This window comes from Liolophura sinensis, chromosome 11 (genome assembly GCF_032854445.1).
Source record: "Liolophura sinensis isolate JHLJ2023 chromosome 11, CUHK_Ljap_v2, whole genome shotgun sequence".
NCBI lineage: Eukaryota > Metazoa > Mollusca > Polyplacophora > Chitonida > Chitonidae > Liolophura > Liolophura sinensis.
In genome coordinates this window covers 22,728,687-22,738,189 of record NC_088305.1, presented here as the reverse complement: position 1 = coordinate 22,738,189, position 9,503 = coordinate 22,728,687, and positions in this window count along the sequence as shown.

The following is a 9,503-nucleotide window of genomic DNA, read 5'->3' as shown; positions in this document are numbered from 1 at the left end:
CGCTGTCGTTATCTAATTCGATAAAAAGTTCCTCGGGAATCAAGGTTATCACAGTTTGAATCTGTCAATCGCAAAGGGTCTAAAATAATAAGAAAAAAGATAGGATGCTCCCGTCTCGTGTCATCAAAATGTATATAACTATTTTCAGAACATATTTTTCTCGTCGTTAGATTTGCAATGCTCTTATATATTTTTCTCTACACAATTTTCTAGCAAACAAACTTAGGTATGTCACAATTACTTGCAGGTGATCGACTGTTCATGTCTTAAGCTTTAAGCCTGGTCAGTTTGATTCCGACAAACTATAGATGAGGTTTGTGTTCCACTGACATCTCTAATGAGTCGTTAACACCACAAATGGGGGTAGTTTTCGCTGACTCGTCCGATCAGTCGTGCACACTACAAATGAGGTTCGCGTTCATAGACTTTTCTGGTGAGCCGTTCACGCTACAAATGAGGTTCGTTTTCATTGCTCGTCTGATCAGTCGTTCTCACTACAAATGAGGTTTGCTTTCATAGACTGGTCTGATGAGCCGTTCGCGCTACAAAAGAGATTCGTTTTCATTGACATGTCTGATGTTCTGTTCTTACAGTGAAGAGAAGATGACAAGCAATGTAGCTTGCCTCGACACACACCAATAGGTCACGAGCTCACGTTGTTAAACAACATTGGTCAACTATAACCCACGCAGTTTGATAGTTTCTTCGGCCTCTGAAATGTTTCTCACACTCCTTAACCTGACCAGAGAAATATTCCTTCAGCGTATTTATAACCAGTGTCATCCACACTGATACATAACTATACAGTGTCACTACATAAATATTTTACTGTGATCATTCCTCTGACTTTTCCTCACTGTATTAAGAGTATATGTGTCACACTTTAAACGTGTCAATCACTAAACCGGCATAAATGAAAGCTAACGCTAGGATGTTCCATTCGTCTGATGTGTCCATGGCACATCCATGTCGAGAAACTATGTCCAACCTTTGTCAGAACTGATTCTTCCCTCTGTTAGAATTGAAAACTGTTTTGTGTTTTTCTTTCTTTTTTCCGTACATTTTTCAAGCAAATTTAAATCCAATTTAACGAGGTCTTATTGGGAAATCTTTTCTATTAAAAAGTAATCTGAGTGCAAGCCGCGTCCACTGTGTACTCATGCCTTTGTAGTGACATTTTGTGAACAAATTGGTAACGGCTTATTTACGCAGTTAAAGAGGGCAATGCTGAGTGAGTGAACGAGTGCTTGTGATTTAACGTAGTGTTTAACAATTTTCCAGTTATATGGCGACAAAGGAGTCCGTAGAGTGTAATATGCTTCCTTGTTGCAGGACGGATTTCCACTGCTCTTTTATCTAGTGCTGCTTCACTGCGACGACTTACCGAAGGTAAGAAAGCTGCCCCACCCAAGCCATTATACTGTCAACCAGTCGTTGCACTTCCCCCTTAACGCTGAACACAAAGCTAGGAAGCTACAACTTCATCTTTTAAGGTTTTAGGTGTGACCCGGCCCGGGATTGAACCTGGATCTTAGTCATCGGCTCCCCGGTAGAACAAATGCTCAAATGCCATTACACTAACATGCATGCGACAGTTTGGTCAGAAATACCAGAAATGAAGTGTGGTTATGTATGGTTTTCGTACACTCCAACGGAGAGCAAACATTTACTGGTGAGTAGTTCAAATACAAATAAGTAGTCTTCAATGGCACCTGATTGATCTTTTACAGCAGAGAATGTTTTCAATGGATCGTCTGATGAGTCGTTCACACCAGAGATTGGGAGTGTTTTCAGTGATTCGGCTGATGAGTCGTTCACACCAGAGATTGAGAATGTTTTCAATGGATCGTCTGATGAGTCGTTCACACCAGAGATTGAGAATGTTTTATTGGTTCGTCTGATGAGTCGTTCACACCAGAGATTGAGAATGTTTTCACTGGTTCGTCTGATGAGTCGTTCACACCAGAGATTGAGAATGTTTTCACTGGTTCGTCTGATGAGTCGTTCACACCAGATATTGAGAATGTTTTCACTGGTTCGTCTGATGAGTTGTTCACACCAGAGATTGAGAATGTTTTCATTGGTTCGTCTGATGAGTCGTTCACACCAGATATTGAGAGTGTGTTCATTGTCTCGTCTGATAGTTTGAACAACAAATGGTAAATGTTGTTACTGAGGAGTTTTCTTAACTACAAATGGGGAAAGTTTTCAGACTAATGTCATTTGTTCACATCACAAATCTAGAGTGTATTTTTATCCCCCGACCATATTGCTGGCCGTTGTATAAGTGAAATGTTCTTGAGCATGGCGTAAAATACCAATCAAATGCATAGATTAATAGAATGGTTCGCCAAACTCGTATGATGAGTCGTTTACACCACACATGGGGAGTTTCTTCACACACTTATTCGATAGTGGGTGTCTTCAGCTCCACATCGGTTATTCCACAGGCCTATAATCTAACATATTGTCGTATTTCCGTCATATGTAGCCATGAAAAACACCCATTTATAACAGTCTTTAAATATTAATTTATTTGATTGGTGTTTTATGACATACTCAATAATATGTCACTGATAGCACGGCGGCCAGCATTATGGTGGGAGTAAGGCGGTGGAAGCCTACGACCATCATTAAATTGCTTGTAGATCTTGCCGAGAACGACCGGAGCGGATGTCGGTTTCAGGTGGAATTGAACTCACAGCGGCCGCATCTTTAAATGTTAGAATCCTTCGCTGATTGTTTAGACTAACCTGCTTCAGCTAAGATCAATAGCCTGTAATACTTGAGGTCGCCATTTTGGACTCCACTTCTTATAAGCTGGACTGTCATTTAACGTTTGTGACATTAACTCAACCACTGTCTTTCAAGACAACTACTCCTGACTACGCCACAAAGCACCAAACAGTTAGATAAACATAAATGAAGTCCCGTGTTCGTGTTCAGCTCAAGCAACTCCCAATAGGGCTCACGGCACCCGTTTGGCTTGGTACAGAGTTAAGTGCATGGGTTTCTGCTCCGATAGGTCCGATGGGGACGCCGGAGCTTTTGTCCAAAAAGGAGCTAGCCAGTACCCAGTTGGACCTTTTATTTGGATCGTACAAAGTTTGTTGGGATCATTTGCCGTTCTTCGGTATGGTACACACATTATAAAAACATACTGCGGGTAAATAATTCGTGTCCCCGCGATATATGGGAAGGTTCGTTGGTCATTGCTAGATTCTGCATTAGGACTATAGTTGCAATTCTACAATGAGAGTGGCCGCCATCGTATAAGTAGTACGCATGTGTATCCTGTATACTTTGGATTTTCTTACTACACATAAATACAACGCCAAAAGTCAACACGTCTTATATGAGAGTCATTGAAACATACTTGCGTCTTTGGGCGACATCATTTTATAAAGTTGGGGTTTAATAAAGTTTTCCACGCCAACTGTTCATCAAATTTATTAAAAGAGACAACAAAGTCACATCAAAAAATCTAACTTCTAGCATTTTAAATGAAACGAATTACTTCTATGAAATTACCACGCTTTGGAAGTATTAATACAGGACTGGGAAACCTTGACGACTGTGTATATGTACTGCGTGACCAATGGCCGCAGTTCAGACAAAGAAGACGATCGTGCAATGTGACGTCTTACACCGGCAAAAGTGCATGTGTGAGAATATTTATTTATTTCTCTGATTATTTTGTTACGCCACCCTGAAGAATATTTCTCTTAAATGGCAGGGGCCAGGGTTATGACAGACTTTCCTACATACTGCCTGAGAGGAAGCCAGCATGAGCTGGATTTGAACTCACAACGTCTGTATTAGTGAGAGGTTCCAGAGTCATTATGCTGCTCTAGCACGCTAAATACTCGGACATGGAGGGCAAGATGTGTAAATAAATTATCTGTGACAAATGGTATTTTAGCACAATATGACGGACTGATGTGTGAATTTGTGCTTTTCGAAGCGTAGTAACAGATATTGATGTGGCAACACGCAGACAGGTTGTGTATAAATGGAAGAAGTCGGTCAACCACCCCTCATCACTACGAGAACACACAAGGTGCGAGTTCAAAACCGACCTGACAGGCAACATTCTCAATGCTTGTGGGATGCTGGTGGAAATAAAGCGGTCGACGACACTGGTGAGGCAGTGTACGGAGTTTAATGTTCTTTGAAGGCCACATGTGTTCTACTAATATGGTGCGCATATATTTAAGTGGGAAAGTTGGTGAGTAGGCTGCCAAAGGCCAGTGCTTTAATCTAAGAACTCAACCGGAGGACCTACCCTTTTTATGCAAGTGAAAAATTCTTAAATATGGCGTTAAACAAAACTCAAAAAATTGCCTGCACGATTCCACAAAGACTTAAAAACTATTCTTGGGAAATTGTTGATTTACATTCCATGTTAGATAAAGATATATGTGCGCTGGCTTAGGTCGGGTCTAGGGTGTCATGCGCGGTGTCTTAAGCATGGCTATCCACTGAAGCACCTTGATTAGTGAGTCAGCCTTATGTCGGGTCAGAGGTGTCATATTCGCTGTCTTGTGCACGGCAATCCACTGCAGCAGCAAGATAAGTGGGTTATCAATGGGTTGGAGCCAAGGCATTATGACAGGTGTTTTCGGCATGACGATCAACTGAAGCAGCACGTTAAGTGTCGGCATTGGATCGGGTCCTAGGTGTCATGTCCGATGTCTACAGCATGGCAATCCACTGACGCATGGCGATCCACTAAAGCAGGACAAGTGTGTCCGCATTGGGTCGGGCCAACTGCATGACTACGTTTAAATGTCTATGCTTTAAGCATTTCTTACTGTTACAGTGATTCCGCTGGATAAACAGAAGTTTATATTAAATGGGAATGGACAATCGGTATTATAATCAAATAATCAAAAAATAATGATCAAAAGGAAAAACATTGTTTATTTCCAAAACAAGATGTTGAAAAAAAATGTTTCTGTAAGTTTAATACAGATTCAAAGAAGAGAATCTACCCCACCCCAATGGGCATTAGTGAGTGCTGCGTAGTGTCTGATAAGAACCCTGATGCATTTGAGCTCACACATAACACCTACTTTAGAGTGAAATGTTTGTAACAAAGCGGTGCTGACGAAATAAGCCAATCTTTGTACCTTAATGTAACACACAACTCCCCTAGGAACATCGATCTCAGGGCCTTGACGCTGTAGCCATAAGCCGGATGTTGGCGAACGTTTTACGGCTAACCACCTTAACCTCACGTCCCCCAACAATCCACTTATGTTCTGACCTCTAGTGCGCAACAATGCACATATCAAAGAGAGAGTGAGTGACGCACAAATGGATGTGAATGTGACACGTTGAACTCAAAGGCTTAGGGTTCTGCTTAATTCCTTCTGTGCCCTGATCAAGCCGGATGGAACAAACACGGCTCTTGTATATATTACAACCATAGTCTCTCATCTCGACACAAGTGTAGTCTTGCTTTACTTTAGAACATATGATATCATCTTACGTCACATCATGCCATAGCATGCCATACCATTCAATATCAAAGCATTTCATACCATTCAATACCCTAGCATCCCATACAGTTCAAAACCATACCATGTAAACTCAAAACGTTCCATACCAGAGCATATCTTACCTTATATTATTATATCATAATTAAGATGATATTTCAGGGGGCCTCCGTCGCCGAGGGGGGAAAGCACGCCAAAACGGCGCAATGACCCTGGAGTCTCCCACCAATACAGTCGCTCAGAGTTCCAGTCTAGCTCATGGTGGCTTCCTCTCCCGGCAGTAAATGGAAAGGTCTACCAGTAGCCTGCAGACGGTCGTGGGTTTCCATGGGCCGTTAGGATTCTCTGTGGACGAACGCGATTAGAGCACATCACCGTACCTATACTGGAGAACCTCCAGACGTAAAGCTACAAAGCATATTCGAATAAACCCTTTATTTGTCAAGGGATCCAAATCAAATGCTGCCGCATGCAGCAAGGGCATTGAGTGGTTATGAAAAGAGGGTTATGCTAAAGTAATATTTTGTTATGAACCTCGTCTGTAAACATTGTGTTATATTTATCTTATTTTTTTTATATTTGTCAGTGTCTGACCTACATTTTTCTCTGTGTACGTTATAACCTGCTCTATAATTCAGTCGAGCGTTCTCGAGGCTTCGGTGTTTACGAGTTTGGTGTCATTGTAAATAGAGTGTAGATTCTGGAAATATGTATCGTTATGAGCGACGGAGTTGTGAAGCTCTCAATCATTCATTCAAGTCCACTTGTGAGCAGTCATTTACTCAAGTCCATTTGAGAGCAGTCATTCACTGTGAAGGATTTTGCTGGGTTTGGAGATACCTGCTTTCACGTCATTTGACATTCGTCATTTGTGCTTCATTCTCCGTACAGAGCACTTTGTGAGCTTGTGTTTCGCCTCTTGCTACTTTTTGGAGACGTTATTTTGGAGGTTGTATCGCTTATTGTCTCTTTGTGCCATTTGTATATTTCCAAGGAAAGGAGTAGTAAGGACTAGGGTTAACTTCTACGTGCATTCTGACGTAATTTTTCCCCACAGTCACGTGTGTTTACTGATTTTTCATTGGTTAAAGTTGGGGAGATCTTCAATTTGTATACAAAGAAAAACATGTGAATACGACGTTTACCATTCAAGTTCCTATCACGTGTCTCCGTCATTCATATGGCATTGCTTCACGATTTATACTTTTCTTGAAAGAATTTACTTTACTTGTGGTAAAATGTTCTGGATTCGAGCTTCCATTAGACAGCATGTCGGGTCCGTAGGGGGTTGGCAAGGGTTAAATACTTTTGTCACGTGAACTACATCTGAAAAGGGTCCCTCAATATTTGGCCAACCTCATTCAACAAAGGACGAATGAATTGACGTAAGTAGTGACGTAGAAAGTTACACCTAAGTATAGCCCTAGTCTTTACAACAACTCCGGGGGCCTCCATACCTCAGTTGGTTAGCGCGGTGTACTGGTCCAGGAGACTCACCAATGCAGTCGCTGTGAGATCAAGTCCAGCTCATGCCGGCTTTCTCTTCAGCCGTAGGTGTGAAAGCCTTGCAGCAACCTGCGGATGGTCGTGGGTTTTCCTCTAGCTGTGCCCGGTTTCCACCCATCGTCGTATAAGTAAAACATTCTTGAGAACGGCGTAAAACACCAATCAAATAAATAAGTAAATACAACAGCCCCGAGGAAACATACATCGACAGCTCGGCATCACGGACGCTACTGTCAACACCTCTGCTCAGAGAAGTTACACATTTACTGGCAGTTAGGAAATAAACCACATATCGGATTGTAATCTTTAGATTGAGGAATTCATCTTAACTGTGGGTTCTGTATTTACGTGGACTGACTCGCCTTTGGGAAGCCGGAATATTCCATCCGAATTTAGATGCTGTAAGATACTAATCATTTGTATTGTTTTGGATATTATTTATTATTGTATTATTTATCTGTTTTGTTAAAATATATGTATTGAAATTACACAAGCGTCTTCGTGTTTCTTTGTTTGATCTTATTTAAGGCATGTCGCTGATCTGAGAGTTAAACAAGCCAGTTGTTTATCATCTTTACTCTGGGATAGTGGTACTCTTACATAGTGGAAGATTGTCCGGAAACTAAAACATGCTTGTGCTAGAGGGTAGCACGTTAATTCTCAGCTTGTTTAGCGGTGTTCTGGTTCCTGTTTTTGGATCAAAAAGATTCACATTTTGTACAGATATTTGTACGCTATAGTGTCATTATGGCTGAGGAATTTAGTGTCGATTCATTCCTTGATAGTGAGGATTTGTCGGTTGTTAAGCTGTCTGAGTTAAGAAAGGCAGATTTAAGGAAATATCTAAAAATTTTGAGTTAAACTTAAGCCAGAGTCTTAGAAAGAGTGAAACGGTGAATGTTTTTAGCAAACACTTGAACTTAGGTAATACGTTTCCGATTTCGGACCAAAGTCGAGGTATTGAGTTGGTTAAGCTTCAGCTAGGGATGGACAGGTTTACGTTAGAAAACAAAGAAAGCGAAGAAGTACTCTTTGCAGACGATACCAGCACAACTTATGGCTGTGAAAATGTCGATGAGGCTATCACTACTTCATCTTACGTGCTAGGAAAGATGAGCACTTGATTCTGTGCAAACTGCCTCTTACTAAATGTTAACAAAACAAAGTATATGCTAACCTCGCTCGCGGTCAGAAGCACTAAAGTACGTGGGAAGGTCTGCCAGCAACCTGCTGATGGTCGTAGGTTTTCCCCGGGGTCTGCCCGTTTTCCACCCACCATAATGCTGGCCGCCGTCGTATAGGTGAAATATTCTTGAGTACGGCGTAAAAAACAGATCAAATAAATAAATAAAATAAATAATTTTATTTACTTTTTTCACAGGAACAGATAATCACATGCCTGTATTATATACAAATTGTATGTTAATGGAATAGAGAAAGCTCCATGGAGCTTTTTTCCCTCCAGTATGTTTCTGTATGTTTATATGAATCATATGTTTTGTATATTATATTGGTGAATAAAAAACAAACAAAGAGAAAGGGAAAGAGAATGAGAAGAAACAGAGTTTGAGATAGAAAAGTTGAAATTAGAAAAGGAAGAGAGAGAAACAGTTAGAACAGGAGTTCAAACTGAAGGAACTCTAGGCTAAAAGAAGTGATAATGAAGCTGTTAGTCCTAGTCACCAAGGATTTGATTTGGCTCGAAAAATTTCATTAGTGCCCAGATTTAAAGATAAGGATGTAAAAAAGTTATTTCTGTCCTCTGAGAAAGTGGCTGCTAGCTTGGAATGGTCTGAAAGGTATTGGACAATGTTACTGCAGAGTACATTTAAAGGTAAGCAACAGAGGTGTATGCTGGTTTGTCGGTAGTTCAGTCTTCAGATCACAACACAGTAAAAGCTCTGGTTTTGTCTGCTAATAAGCTTATACTGGAGGCCTACATACAGAAGTTCAGATAGTTAAGGAAACAGTCTGGTGAAACTTACGTGGAGTTTGACAGGGATAAAGAAACAGTTTGATAGCTGGTGCAGGGCTCTGAAGTTAGATCTTTCTTTTGAGGATTTAAGGAAGGTTGTTCTCTGGAGGAATTTAAGAATTGTACTCCTAATGAGGTCACGGTTTATTTAAGTGAACAGAAGGTCAAGGACGTTAAGACCGTAGCCAGTTTGGTTAAGAGTTAAATCATAAAACTAACGGAGACAAACATATCAGCCCAAATTTCAGAAGTGGAATTCTGATAAGAAGACGTCACATTTTACTACTGACAAGCAGACTGGTGAGAAGCGTAAGTCAAGTGTGGGTTTTTCTTCTGACAAGAAGACCAGTCCAAACTCCAAAATGTAAGTCCACCTTCCTGCCGTTATTGTAAAGCCACAGGACATCTGTTATCCACATGTCCAGTCATGAAAATCAAAGAGGAGCGAAAGTCATTAGCTTTTATAAGCTCCAGGTGTGAACCAGTGATGCCACAAACAGAGATAGGTAGTGTTGGTCCTA